The sequence below is a fragment of the Panicum virgatum genome, chromosome 3N, assembly GCF_016808335.1.
Source record: "Panicum virgatum strain AP13 chromosome 3N, P.virgatum_v5, whole genome shotgun sequence".
Classification (NCBI taxonomy): domain Eukaryota; kingdom Viridiplantae; phylum Streptophyta; class Magnoliopsida; order Poales; family Poaceae; genus Panicum; species Panicum virgatum.
Genome location: NC_053147.1, coordinates 25,439,959 through 25,455,884, shown reverse-complemented (window position 1 = coordinate 25,455,884; position 15,926 = coordinate 25,439,959).

Genomic DNA, 15,926 nt, shown 5'->3' with positions numbered 1-15,926 from the left:
TGGATTATGAAGCTTCTCCGAAACGCATGAACATGGAGATCAATATTGTGCATTTTTCTGATGATTACTGGGCGATTCCAGAGGAGGAGGCTGGTCATCTGGACTTTGGGCCGTGAGAAGCTATTTTTCAGAAGCCCAAAGATTCGGATAATTACTTGAAGGCTCTCTACTTGAGGGGGCATATCAACGGGAAGCCAGTTTCTCATATACTTGTGGACAGTGGGGCAATTGTGAACTTGATGCCTTATTCACTTTACAAGAAGCTTGGCAGGACAGACGAAGAACTGAACAAGACGAACATGACGGTCAACAGCGTTGGAGAAGGTGATCTCATTGGTGCCAAGGGGGTTGCTTCGATCGAGTTGACCGTTGGAAGCAAGACAATTGCGACGGTGTTCTTCGTCTCCAAGGTGCAAGGTAACTTTAACCTCATACTTGGACGTGATTGGATTCATGCCAATCAATGTGTACCATCTTACTTGCATCAGTTTCTTATTCAGTGGATCTGTGATGAAGTTGAGGTTGTGCATGGTGATACCTCTTCTTTCATTGGTGCCGCCGATTCTGAGCTCATTGGTGCACATGATCACATCAAGTGCTTATCGGGCCTGGACTTGACCGATTACGACTTGATCAGTTGCACCAAGGAAGGTTTTGTGACTGCAATCCTAAAGCAGATGGAGAATTGTCTACATTTACATCTATGATGCAGCAAGGCGATAATACAGAGCCAACCAGTCAGACCGCTACCTCTGACCGGTCAGACCGGTCCAGTGCAGACTGGCTGCAGCATCGCATCGAGCACTATCGGGACAAGGCAAACTGATGAGGACATCTCTTCCATTAATACAACCACACCTGTTACACAGCAAGGACCTTTAACTCGAGCAAGAGCACGACAACTCAATTATCAGGTAAAGTCGTTTCGTGCTGTCCAAACAAGTTCTTCCATGAATGGGGTACTACTAAATCCTTGTGATGATTTTCTTATGCTTAGGAACTTGGGAGTTGAACCAGATTGGAGGGAGAGCAAACACGACAAGAAAGCGAGTGTGGATGATCAAATCGGACCATACCAGTTCAGAGCTCCAGGCAGGGGCAACTTTGGAAGGCCATAACTCTTAGCTCCGAATATTGTTTGAAGCCCATGAGTACTTGTTGGAAAGCTCTTGAAGTCTATTTTTAGATGGATCCAACTTTTATGACAAAATTCTAAAGGAGCTAAGCAGAATCGCCAAAACGACATTCAGTCTTCCAGTCTTGGGCTGAGGCCCTTGTATCTAGTTCGGCCCACTAGGGGCCCTTTCTAAGTTAGGGTTTACACACCCCCCCCCCCCCACACCTCTTGGCTTCCCCCTCACCTATAAAAACCACCAGCAGCCGTCATTTGAGAGCTGGGTTTTGTTTTCATGAACTAGCATTTGCTACTTCTCCTAGAGCGCGTGAGCTAATCCAGCCGCCCGTCTCCTTGTATTCGGAACCCCACTTTCGTTCAATCCAGGCTAAGTTCTTGTTATTTCCCTTGCGATTTCAGTCCTTGTTCACTTGTTCTTGCGAGTTCTTTGATTTGCTTGCAGGTTCAAGGTTGTTCTTGGTACAGCAAGAACAACACAAATCGGAGGCGGTGTAACTGTCGCTAAGACAGGGCGCAGCCCTTGTGGTGTTTTAGTCGGGTAGCACAACGTCGATCCTCCCCAAATCGAGTTATCCCCCCCACCCGCACTCTCATCGAAAGATCGGGAACAAACCCCAGCGGGTTCTATCATGTGGTATCAGAGCATGGTATTTCAGTGAGAGATTCTACCCATCCTTTACCTATAGTCCAAAAAGATTCACAAAAACAAGTTAGATCTGAAAATCCCAACAACAAGTTTGAGCCTTTGCTGTTCTACCTAGTTCTTTGCTTGTTGAGTTTTCAGTTGTATTGTTTGGACTAGTTGCTGGTTCTTAGTGGTTTAATCTTTAGAGTTTTGAGTTCTGATCACGCTTTAGTCACCACGGAATCCACCAAATGCTTTCATTTTTTCCGTTGTTGTTTCTGCCACTACGAATCCATCTTCCCAAATCTGAGCATTGGAAGAAAACAGTCCTATATCTTGTGTTGCATGTCCGATTCAAGTGTTTAAATATAATCTGGAAAGCTTATCTTGTGTTCTTTCCAACGGATCTAATCTTGCTTCTAAATTCCTTCTGAGCGCTTCGCAGTAGCGCTTGAGATTCGCGACCTGATGTCTGAAACTCGAGATGTTCATCTGATTTCAAAGGAGCTGTGTGAAGTAATACCTTTGTTTGGGTAGTAGTGATACTGAAAAAAGGGAGTTGTAGCCCTGAAAAAAAGGAAATAAATAAAGAAAGAAAAAAGAAAAAAAAAGAGAAAAAAAAGAGAAGGGGGTAGAAGTTGTTGTTTCTTTGCTGCTTTGGTGTGTGACAACGCTTGTGTTCAGGCTCACGTCTCTAGCTTGATTTACCCCTAGGTCCAGCATAGGACCATCAATGAATGATTATTCAACTTTCTTTGACTAACGTGGTGCTAGCTGTACCTTGATTTGTTTTCTTTACAGCCGCCTATAGCTCCACAGATTATCTACTAGATCACAAGGTTGTGCCTATGTAACCATTTGTGTTGTTCTTGCTGGCCGCCAACCCCTCCTGTTCAGCAAGTTGAGAATTAGTAAGAATTTGTGTAACAAGTTGAGAGAGAGGGCCTCAAATTAATCACCTCTAGCTGTAGGGAATTTGTTCTACTTCACTTATTCCTATTTGCTCTTGTGCTTTTACCATGGCAGGTTTGGGGAATGAAGACTAGGATGACGGAGGACCGCTTACACCTCGTACCAAGGGCATCACGCAGCATTTTCGACAACAAGTGAGGCAGTACACCGAGGGGATTGATAATGATTTGCAGGTGACAAATGAGAAGATTGGGCAAATGGAGGCCGCGTAGATTTCCAACAACACCAAGCTTGCATGGTTGGAGGCAATGGTTGGTCACGTGGACAAGAGTCTCGTTGCTCTTCTGAGGCGCTTTGATGAATTCAACGCGAAGACGAATGATCAGCATAGAAGACATGGCCAAGAGAAAGAGGACGGCGCTGAAAATTCAGGTGCTGATTATGCTGCTGACACCGAGGTTGAGGATCAAGGTCAGCGACGTCTACGCCGTAATTGTAGAGGTATGGGTGGACAGCGTCCACATGAGGTACAGAACAATGACACTGCTTTTAGTAAGATAAAATTTAAGATACCCTCTTTTGATGGTAAATATGATCCTGATGCTTATCTTACTTGGGACATGGCTGTTGAACAAAAGTTTACTTGTCATAACTTTCCTGAAAATGCATGTGTTAGGGCTGCAACAAGTGAATTCACTGATTTTGCTTACGTTTGGTGGATAGAGCATGGCAAGAAAAATCCTAATAATATGCCACAAACTTGGGATGCTTTGAAACGGGTCATGAGGGCTAGAGGGCTAGATTTGTTCCATACTATGCACGTAATCTATTACATCAGCTGCAACAATTAAAATAGGGTACTAAAAGTGTAGAAGAATACTATCAAGAGCTGCAAATGGGTATGCTACGCTGCAATTTAGAGGAGGATGTGGAACCTGCTATGGCTAGATTTTTGGGTGGCTTAAACCGGAAAATTCAGGACATCCTTGCTATAAAGAGTACACTAACATAACCCGTTTGTTCCATCTTGCTTGTAAAGCTGAAAGGGAGGTGCAGTGATGACGTGCTAGCATCAAGACTAATGTTTCTGCAGGGAAGAATTTTTCTGTGCAGCCCCGCTTATCTGTTGCACCGGCTGGACATGTTGCTGCACCATATTCGTCATCGAGCCGTTCAGCACCCTCCCTCCCCAGCAAAAAGCCTCGTGACTGCCCCGCAAATTCAGCAAGCAAGACTACCCTGAAACCGGCTGCAACTACTTCATCAGTGGCTTCAACCGGTAGAACAAGGGACGTTCAATGTCACCGGTGCAAGGGGTTTGTACATGTCATGCGTGACTGCCCAAGTAAATGTGTTTTGATTGTAAAAAATGATGGTGAGTACTCCTCTGCTAGTGAACTTGATGAAGATACACTTGCACTTCTTGTGACTGACCATGCAGGTAGTGAGGAGTGTCCAAAAGAACATATTAATGCATGTGCAGCCGACCGCTATGAGAGCCTCATTGTGCAGCATGTGCTGAGCGCGCAAATGGAGAAGGCGGAGCAGAATCAGCGGCATATATTGTTTCAAACAAAGTGTGTCATCAAAGAGCGTTCGTGCCATGTGATCATCGACGGAGGTAGCTGCAACAACTTGGCTAGCAGCGACATGGTGGAGAAGCTTGCACTTACCACCCAACCGCACCCACATGTATATTGCATTCAATGGCTGAATAATAGTGGTAAGGCAAATGTAACTAAACTTGTGCGAATCAATTTTGCCAATGGATCCTATAAAGATATTGTTGAATGTGATGTTGTACCAATGCAAGCATGTAGTATTTTGCTAGGAAGGCCATGGCAATTTGATAAAGATTCTATGCATCATGGTAGATCAAATCAGTATTCCTTCCTATACAATGATAAAAAGATTGTGTTGCATCCAATGTCTCCTGAAGCGATTTTAAAAGATGAATTTACTAGAGCTAGTAGAATGAAGAATCAGGAACAAGCTAAAAGTGAAAATCAGATTGTGGCAAACGAACTTGAGAAGCACAAAAAGAGAAGTGACAAATCTGTTCATGATAATAAAAATGAGATCAAGCTGAAAGGGGCATGTTTCATTGCTACTAAATCTGATTTGGATGAGATTGATGCTACCACCACTATTTGCTATGCCTTGATTTGCAAACAAATGTTGTTTTCACTTGAGGACATACCTCTTTCCTTGCCTCCTGTTGTCACTAACCTTTTGCAGGAGTTTGCGGATGTTTTCCCAAAGGAGGTGCCCTCGGGGCTGCCACCAATTCGTGGGATTGAGCACCAGATTGACCTTATTCCTGGGGCCTCCTTGCCTAACCGTGCACCATACAGGACAAATCCAAAAGAGACTAAAGAGATTCAGCGCCAGTGCAAGAATTGCTCGACAAATGTTATGTGCGTGAGTCCCTTAGCCCTTGTGCTGTTCCCGTGCTTTTAGTTCCTAAGAAAGATGGGTCATGGCGCATGTGTGTGGATTGTAGAGCGATAAACAATATCACAATCAGATATTGTCATCCTATTCCTAGGTTAGATGATATGCTTGATGAATTGAGCGGTTCAATTGTGTTCTCTAAAATTGATTTGCGTTGTGGATACCACCAGATCCGCATGAAGCTAGGAGATTAATGGAAAACCGCATTTAAAACTAAGTTCGGCTTGTATGAATGGTTGGTCATGCCTTTTGGGCTCACTAATGCACCTAGCACTTTCATGAGATTGATGAATGAAGTTTTACGCGCTTTTATTGGCAGATTTCTGGTAGTATATTTTGATGACATTCTAATCTATAGTAAATCACTAGAAGACCATCTTGATCATTTGCGTGCTGTCTTTGATGCTCTATGTGATGCACGCTTGTTTGGTAACCTTGAGAAGTGCACCTTTTGCACAGATCGAGTATCTTTTCTTGGCTATGTTGTGACACCGCAGGGAGTTGAAGTTGATCAAGCAAAGGTTGAAGCCATTCACAGCTGGCCGGTTCCCACAACGGTCACCCAAGTGCAAAGCTTCCTAGGACTCGCTAGATTTTATCGTCGCTTTGTGAAGGACTTCAGCACCATTGCAGCCCCGCTGCATGAACTCACCAAGAAGAGTACGATATTCACATGGGCTGCAACGCATCAGAATGCTTTTGACATGCTGAAAGATAAGTTAACACATGCACCATTACTCCAACTCCTCGATTTCAGCAAAACCTTTGAGCTTGAATGTGATGCTAGTGGGATTGGTTTGGGAGGTGTGCTGCTGCAAGAGGGCAAACATGTAGCATATTTTAGTGAGAAATTGAGTGGGCCTAGTTTGAACTATTCTACTTATGATAAGGAATTGCTTGCTTTAGTTCGAACTTTGAAAACTTGGCAGCACTATTTATGGCCTAAAGAGTTTGTTATACATTCTGATCATGAGTCCTTGAAACACATTCGCAGCCAAGCAAAACTGAATCATAGACATGATAAATGGGTTGAATTCATTGAATCTTTTCCTTATGTCATCAAACACAAGAAAGGGAAAGAGAATGTCATTGCTGATGCTTTGTCTAGGCGTTACACAATGTTGTCCCAACTTGATTGCAAAATTTTTGGCTTGGAAACGATTAAAGCACAATATGCTCATGATGATGACTTCAAGGATGTGATACTGAATTGCAAGGAGGGGAAAACTTGGAATCAATTTTTTCTAGCTGATGGGTTTGTTTTTAGGTCTAACAAGCTATGCACTCCAGCTAGCTCCGTGTGTTTGCTATTGTTGCAGGAAGCGCATGGAGGAGGGCTAATGGGACACTTTGGTGTGAAGTCATTTCTTTTGGCCCAAGATGAGGAGAGAAATGGAGAGGTTCGTTGCTCGCTGCACCACATGCCAAAAAGCTAAGTCATGTCTTAATCCTCACGGTTTATACATACCTCTTCCTGTTCCAAGTGCAACTTGAGAAGATATTTCTATGGACTTTGTTTTAGGATTGCCTAGAACAAAGAAGGGGAGGGATAGTGTGTTTGTTGTTGTGGATAGATTTTTGAAAATGGCCCATTTCATACCATGTCATAAGAGTGATGATGCTACACATGTTGCTGATTTGTTCTTTCGTGAAATTATTCATTTGCATGGAGTGCCAAACACCATAGTTTCTGATCGTGATGCAAAAATTATTAGTCATTTTTGGATAACTTTGTGGGCCAAGCTGGGAACTAAGATTTTGTTTTCCACTACTTGTCATTCCCAAACTGATGGACAAACTGAAGTTGTGAATAGAACTCTATCAACCATGCTTAGGGCCATTTTGAAAAAGAACATAAAAATGTGGGAAGAGTGTTTGCCTCATGTTGAGTTTGCTTATAATCGATCACAACATTCTACTACTAAGAAATGCCCTTTTGAGATTATTTATGGTTTTATGCCTCGTGTCCCAATTGATTTGTTGCCTGTTCCGACTTCGGATAGACTGAATTTTGATGCTAACCAATGTGCTGAGCTGATGTTAAAAGTGCATGAAACCACAAAACAAAATATAGAACAAATGAATGCTAAGTATAAACTTTCTAGTAGCAAAGGAAAGAAGCATGTTACTTTTGAACCAAGTGATTTAGTTTGGCTCCATTTGAGAAAGGATAGGTTCCCTGATTTATGAAAGTCGAAACTAATGCCTAGAGCCGATGGTCCTTTTAAAGTGTTAGAGAGGATTAATGATAATGCATACAAACTTGAGCTGCCCGCAAATTTTGGGGTCAGCCCCACATTTAACATTGCAGATTTGAAGCCATATTTGGGAGAAGAGGATGAATTTGAGTCGAGGATGACTCAAATGCAAGAAGGGGAGGATGATGAGGATATCTCTTCCATTAATACAACCACACCTGCTACACAGCAAGGACCTTTAACTCGAGCAAGAGCACGACAACTCAATTATCAGGTAAAGTCATTTCTTGCTATCCAAACAAGTTCTTCCATGAATGGGGTACTACTAAATCCTTGTGATGATTTTCTTATGCTTAGGAACTTGGGACTTGAACCAGATTGGAGGGAGAGCAAACACGACAAGAAAGCGAGTGTGGATGATCAAATCGGACCATACCAGTTCGGAGCTCTAGGCAGGGGCAATTTTGGAAGGCCATAACTCTTAGCTCTGAATATTGTTTGAATCCCATGAGTACTTGTTGGAAAGCTCTTGAAGTCTATTTTCAGATGGATCCAACTTCATGGCGAAATTCTAAAGGAGCTAAGAAGAATCGCCAAAACGACGTTCAGTCTTCCAGTCTTGGGCTGAGGCCCTTGTATCTAGTTCGGCCCACTAGGGGCCCTTTCTAAGTTAGGGTTTACCCCCCCCCCCATGCCTATTGGCTGCCCCCTCACCTATAAAAACCACCAACAGCCGTCATTTGAGAGCTGGGTTTTGTTTTCATGAACTAGCACTTGCTACTTCTCCTGGAGCGCGCGTGCTGATCCAGCCGCCCATCTCCTTGTATTCGGAACCCCACTTTCGTTCAATCCAGGCTGAGTTCTTGTTATTTCCCTTGCGATTTCAGTCCTTGTTCACTTGTTCTTGCGAGTTCTTTGATTTGCTTGCAGGTTCAAGGTTGTTCTTGGTACAACAAGAATAACACAAATCGGAGGCGGTGTAACTGTCGCTAAGACGCAGCGCAGCCCTTGTGGTGTTGTAGTCGGGCAGCACAACGTTGATCCTCCACAAATCGAGTTATCCCCCCCCACTCTCATCGAAAGATCGGGAACAAACCCCAACGGGTTCTATCATGAACGATATGTGCGAGACCATTGAAGACTTCGGTGATTTTGATAAGTTAGGCCAAGGTTTTATATTGGCTGATCCTTTAGAAAAGGTAGATATTGGAGATGGTTCTATTCCTAGGCCAACTTTTGTAAATGCAAACTTATCGGATCATTATAAAGCCTATTTAATAGTTATTAAAAGAATATATCGATTGTTTTGCATGGGAATATTCTGAGATGACTGGTTTGAGTCGTGATTTTGTTGAGCATCGGCTGCCGATTAAGGCCGATTTTAGAACTTATAAATAACCTTCTAGGCGTTTTAATCCTGTTATGTATGACTGAATAAAAGAAGAAATCAATCGTTTGTTAGATGCTGGATTTATTTAGTCTTGTCATTATGCGGAGTAGATCTTGTTGGCATTTGTTAACGCAAATAGATAAATCTACAAGCGCACGGATGCCATTGTAGCTTTCACCCAAGAATATTCTAGGGTATCGTATTTATCCTCAGGGAAGCAATGGTTAAAGAAGTTGATAGATAGCCATCACGTAACTGCTAGCTAGTATACCGACTAGACTATTATGGGGTAAGAGAAGGAATAGGAAGTTTGGATAAGTGACACACACAGGAGAACTCCAGGTTAAGATAGCAAAGCAGAAAAGCAGAGCTAGGAGGTCAACGAGAGAGGTCAAGGTTCTTATTTACTTCTCCATTACTACGGTTCTACTCTAATTCACACCAAAGGGGTGAACTAAGCAAAGGTCAAACAAAGCGATCACACCTTAGCACATCGGGGCGACGGTACCTTTCCAATCCTCGACAAGACTGGGAAGGGGTGATCGGGGTCAGGTTGCCAACAGCCCTACAAAACACCAACCCGAATGTGGTGGAATACAAAGGCCTGGTCGGAGCTGTCACCTCCGGGGCTACCACAACTATCCGTGGGGTTGGGCGCAACCTCAGGTAACCGAAAGTATAGACACCACGTCTACACTATCGATTACTACTCTAGCCACAATTGACAACCAGAGCATTCGGTCGAACGGAGATCCCGTGCCAAAATATAAACACTACACTTAACCATGCTTAACTAACACACTATGGTAAGAAATAGATAACCATAAAGACATTTCAGTAAATAGAGAAGAATAAGATAAAGCACTTGAGTCTTACAAAGGGGCCAAGACAAGATTTGCCAGACCGCCGAGGGCTCCTCCGAAACCTTGCACTACTCTCCCTAACTCCCAACTCCAACTAGTACTACTCTACTACATCTTGTAATGGTGGTGTTGCTCCTTGGTGGTGTGTGTTGGAGTGGAGGTGTGGGTGTCCATTTATAGCTCTTCCAAGGCGGTGCTAAAGCTAGCGCGTGCACTTCACGTAGGTAGGTCGGCAGCTTAGCTTCCACGTGAAAGATGGGCTCGAGGTGTGACAAAGTGAGGCCGGCCGGCCTCCCCTAGGCCGGCCGGCCTGGGATCTCCGCCAAATCTGCACCGCCTTTTCGTAGACGCTCTTGATCACTCCTGGAGGTCGGTAGTGGTTGCGTCGGGTTGAGGCATGACAGTTAGTAAGCCGGCCAGCCTCTCCTAGGCTGGCCGGCCTGGGATTGGCTCCTCTCAGCCTTGCTTTGCACCAACGTGTCCACCGACGATTGTGTGTTCCTGTTCGAGTTGGTTTGGGTCTTGATACTTAGTTTGGTCACTTTGGAAACCCATTGGAGGGACATATGAGGCCTTTCAGTCATAGTTTCACTTTTGGCTTGCCTCCCATGTGTTAAGGGACCATTGGTGAGTCCCTAATGGTCCTGTGGCAAGGGAGGATGTGTTTGGCAAAGGTGTCGGGCCGGCCGGCCTAGGTGAGGCCGGCCGGCCTGTAGCCTCTGCACAACACGTGTCCGAAACTTGTAATTTGCATAACTTTTTGCGTCTGGACTCCAAATTGGGTGAACCAAATGTCCAATTCGATCATCTCGACGTGCTCTTCAACATAGCAATGTCAAATTTGGCATTTGACAATGTTTATAATGGTGTCATCTTATATCCATGTTTCACCATCCTTGTAGATGCTCCAATTAGTGTTGTTTCTTGCATATTCTGGGCATAATCCTGCAAAACATCTCAAACCACCAAAACTCATGGAATTCGTTAGTAATAACTCCTACCACTACTATTTGTTGTTCATTCTTCATGTCTTTCTGCAGGAATTGACGGCATATATTTTGCACTTAAGGACCGTCAACAAATCTCTAACATTGTGCCCGTTGAGAAGAAAGATTCAGGCAAGATTAGGGTGTGCATTAATTTTAGAGATCTTAATAAAGCTATTCCTAAAGATGAATATCCTATGCCTATAGCCGATATGTTAATCAATGAGGCTTATGGACATCGTGTTATCAGTTTTCTTGATGGTAATGTGGGTTACAATCAAATATTCATGGCCGAAGAAGATACGTCTAAAATGGCTTTTAGATGTCCTGGTTTCGTTGGTTTATTTGAGTGGGTTGTTATGACTTTTGGATTGAAAAATGCTGGTGCTACTTATCAAAGAGCTATGAATTTGATCTTTCATGATTTGCTTGGCATTATATTAGAAGTTTATATTGATGATATTGTGATTAAATCGGCCAGCTTGAGTTATCATTTGGCTAATTTAAGACTTGCTCTTGAGAGGATGCGACAGTATGGATTGAAGATTCCGCTCAAATGTGCTTTTGGTGTATCGACTGGGAAGTTTTTGGGCTTCATTATTCATGAGAAAGGCATAGAGATTGATTCAAAGAGAATTGAAGCCATGAAAAAAAGTAGAGGCTCCTGCTTGCAAAAAGGACTTGCAAAAGTTTCTGGGCAAAGTAAATTTCTTAAGGAGGTTTATATCTAATTTGTCCGGAAAGATAGATGTTTTTACTCCTATTCTTCGGTTGAAAGATGAAGCTAATTTTACTTGGGGGGCAGAACAGCAAGAAGCTTTTGATAAAATCAAGAAGTATTTGTCTTCACCACCGGTTCTCAAGGCGCCTAAGAGAGTTGTTTCTTTTAGGCTTTATGTGGCTGCGGAAGATAAGGTTATTGGTGCTGTTTTGACTCAAAAAACCGAAGGAAAAGAGTATATTATATTATTATCACATATATTGGCCGGCGGCTTATTGATGCAGAAATAAGGTATACATTTATTGAAAAAGTGTGCTTATCATTATATTATGCTTGTACCAAGTTGAGGCATTATCTTTTATCAAGTACTTGCATAGTTACTTGTCAAGCCGATGTTATTAAGCATATGCTACAAAAGCCGATTTTGAGTGGTAGAATCGGAAAGTGGGCTTGTGCACTTGTTGAATATGATTTGGCCTATGAGTGTTTAGGAGCTGTTAGAGGCCAAATTATAGCGGATTTGATTGTTGAACATCGGATTAATGATGAGCATGATTTGGAAGTCGGCTATGTTACTTGCACACCATAGAAGTTGTTCTTTGATGGATCGGCTGGTGATGATGGTCAAGGAATTGGTGCCGTTCTGATCTCTCCGAGTGGTACTATTTTTGAGTTCTCAAACCGATTGGAAGAAGAGCGCACGAATAACCAAGTTGAGTACGAAGCACTTCTATTTGGCTTGAAATTCTTGGAATCAATGGGTGTTAAATATGTGGAAGCTTATGGTGATTCACTTCTGGTGGTGCAGCAAGTATCGGTATGCCAATGCTATAACGGATCTTTAAATACATATCTTGATAGATGCATTGATATTATCTCTTACTTTGATGAGTTTGTAATCCGACATAAGAAGGCAAATGCTCTGGCTCAGCAAGCATTGGCTATAATGTTACCAAAAAATATTTTAACATGAGGAAGTCGATGCGAGCAAAAGCCGAGTTACTAGTTCTGGACGAACCGGTCAGACCGGATGCTCCGACCGGTCTGACTGCTGAAAACAGCAAGTCGGCCGATTCTTCTGTTTGCAAAGAGAAGGCCGGGGTTGCTGATTGGAGGGTACCTATTGTGACATATTTAAAGGACCCTGGTCATGGTGCAAAAAGGAATATTTGGCATTTAAATATATTTTGATCGACGATGAGCTTTATCGTCGGACCGCCGAAGATGTGCTTCTCAAGTGCTTAGATTCTGATCAGGCCCGTGTTGCTATGGGAGAAGTTCATGAAGGTATCTGTGGTACACATCAATCGGCTCCTAAAATGAAGTGGTTGCTTAGGAGAGCCGGTTTTTATTGGCCAACTATAATGGCAGATTGTTTCAGGTATTACAAAGGGTGTGAAGAATGTCAGCGATTTGGTAATATTCAGTTAGTGCCTGTTGCGTTATTACATTCTATTATCAAGCCATGACCATTCAGAGGTTGGGGGTTGGATTTCATTGGTCAAATTAATCCCTCTTCTTCAAAGGGACATCGCTTCGTATTGGTTGCTACGGATTATTTTACTAAATGGACCGAAGCAGTTCCTTTGAAGAATATGACATATCGGAAGATAATTGAGTTTATTACAGAGCATATTATTCATAGATTCGGTATTCCTCAAACTTTGACAACGGATCAAGGTTCTTCTTTTATTTCAAAAGAGGTACGTGATTTTGCGGAATCTTATAAGATCAAAATAATCAATTCATCCCCCATACTATGCTCAGGGCAATGGTCATGCCGAGTCTAGTAATAAGATCTTGATAATGCTCATCAAGAAGAAGATAGAAGAAAATCCCAGGGGGTGGCATGAGGTATTATCTGAAGCATTGTGGGCGCATCGTATATCTAGACATGGTGCTACTAATGTTACTTCTTTTAAGTTTGTATATGGTCAAGAGGCTGTTTTGTCCGTTGAGGTGAATCTGGACGCTTATAGATTGGCTAAACAAAATGACCTTACTGTTGTTGATTACTATGACTTGATGATGGATAATATCGATGAAGTAAGCGATAAGCGGTTGTAAGATTTGAAGGAAATTGATAAGGACAAGCTTCGGGTGGATAGAGCTTACAACAAGAAGGTAAGAGTAAAATCTTTTCAGGTTGGTGAGCTGGTTTGGAAAACTATATTGCCTCTTGGGACAAAGAGCAACAAGTTCGGCAAGTAGTCGCCAAGTTGGGAAGGAGCATACAAGATCATCAAGGTTATCTTCGGTAATTCTTATATGGTGGAGACGATGCAAGGAGAACGTCTTCCAAGGGCTCTTAATGAAAGATACTTGAAGAAATATTATCCCAGCGTGTGGCAAGATGCTTAAAGACGAAGACGGCTGGTATAGAATATCGCCCTTAGCATTATTTTTAGCCTTGTATTTTCTGTGTAAATCTATGTATCTAGGCTAGTTTCTGGTACTTGCTTTTTGGCTTGCAAAGCTCACCAAAAAAGCAGAGGGCATATGTTGGCAGCCAAAATTGGCAAACACCGAGGCAAACCGGTCTGACCGGTTGGGCCGACCGCTCAGACCGGTCTGGGTCTGTGCAGTATGAGTAGAGTTAGGTTTGTATTTTGAAATCCATTTGTAACTCAATTTGGAAGGGGTACGTCTTCCCCGGCCTATAAATATAAAGGCAACGACCGATTGAGGTCCTTCTACCCAATCGAATCAATCAATTTACAATTTTCCTATTTTTCTTCAAACCCTAGTTTTTCCAATCTCGTGTTGTTCTTTGCTCGTCTCGACGGCGTTCAAGGGCGTCTTGGGTGGTCTGCCGACTTTAACACAATCCTAGATCTTCGAGCTCCGACGGGGTCCCTCCCGAGCTAGGTTCTAGGTCTCGCGGGATTTTCTGCGTCCAATCGGTCTGACCGGTCGCCGGGTTTTCTCGCTGTTGTTCTCATCGTTGCGATCCGCGAGTTCTAGCGCTTGTGTGTTGACCAGAACTGCATCAACACTAACCAAACTGCTGAATGAGTGTTTCTCCGAGCTAAAGCAGCTAATTCATGAGCAACAATATTACACTCTCTCTTTACCTTGGCTATTCGCCATTCTACCAGTAACCGTGCTTGATCTTTTGCCTCCGATAGGACGAAGCTGAGCGTAGATCGGTCTTTCTTGGCCTCCATTGCGTGTGCAATTCTCGCACAGTCCGTCTCGACAATGACCGATCCTTGAGCCCATTGGGCAGCCAGCCGAAAACCCTCTAAACATGCCTGCTCTTCCGCCGCCTCCGCATTGTGACATCTAAAGAGGGCACGCCAGGCTGTAAAAATGACTTGCCCTCAGCTGTCCCTTGGAACCACGCCGGCACCTGCTTTCCTGTCCTGGGCGACGAAAGAGCCATCAAAATTCACTTTGATCCAGCCTGAGGGGGGAGGCTCCCAGGCAGTCCTTCCCAGCGGTTTTGAACCAGACTTGCTGGATTTTGCCTTCCCTGAAACTACAGAGGGACACTTCCCTTTGGCCGAGCACTTGCCATTGGAGATCGAGATATCAGTGAGTGTGGACTGCATAGAGATCAGAGAGAACACTGCTTCTGGGATACTCGTGGATCCTGCCTGATAGGTAATGTTGTTGTGGACAGACCATGTCTTCCATAGTAGCAACTTGACGAGATCGCGCACTTCTTCTGAACATCCATCAAGTAGCAGTAGCAGCCAGTCCGGTCCAGTATACCGGAACTGTTCCTCATCCGGCAACGGCCAGTGCTCACGCATAGCATGCCGTAGGTCTTGTGCTCGGGCGCAAGTGACTGTAGCATGGTAGCTTGTCTCCGGTTCGCGATCACAGAGTGGACAAATGTCATTTGCCACTAGTGTCTGATGTTCTTTGCCCGTTGTGTTGGCAGGATGTCTCTGGCCAGTTTCCACATGAAGACATTAACTTTTGGCGGCCCCATCCCACTCCATATACACGACCACAGCTTCCTTGATCCATCTGGAGCAGAGCTTGAAGATGTCGCACTCTGTCCTTGCTTGATTTTCAGGGCCAGGTTGTATGCACAACTTACTGTAAATAAGCCAGTTTTCTCCCAATGCCACGCAATGAAATCCTCCATCCGCCTGGCCGGGATTTTAATTTTAGCAAGTTCCTCTACATCAGCAGGATTGAACACATGGATAAGTTTGTCAAAGTCCCAGTCCTTCCCCTCTGAATCCAACAGCTCAGACACCCAACGGAGTTTGCATCTGCCTGGTCGAGTTGATACTTTCAGCGAGATTTCCCAAGGTATCCACGGGTCTCACCAAATCTTGATCTGGCTGCCATCCCCAACTCTCCAAATGATTCCTTGCTTGAGTAGCTCAAGGCCATGCGTAATGGCTTGCCATGTCGGAGATGTCTTGGATGAAAATGCCGTGTCCACTATGTTGCCCCTTGGGAAGTATTTTGCCTTAAGTAGCCGTGCGCATAAACTTTCAGGGACTGAATCAGGCGCCAAGCCTGTCGAGCCAGCAAGGCTTGGTTAAAAAGCCGTAGGTCCTTGAACCCCATACCACCACAGCATTTCTTAAGGACCAATTCCTCCCAAGCTATCCATGCAGTTTTCCGTTTACCATTCTCTGCACCCCACCAAAAGTCACGAATGATGTTGGTAAGGTCG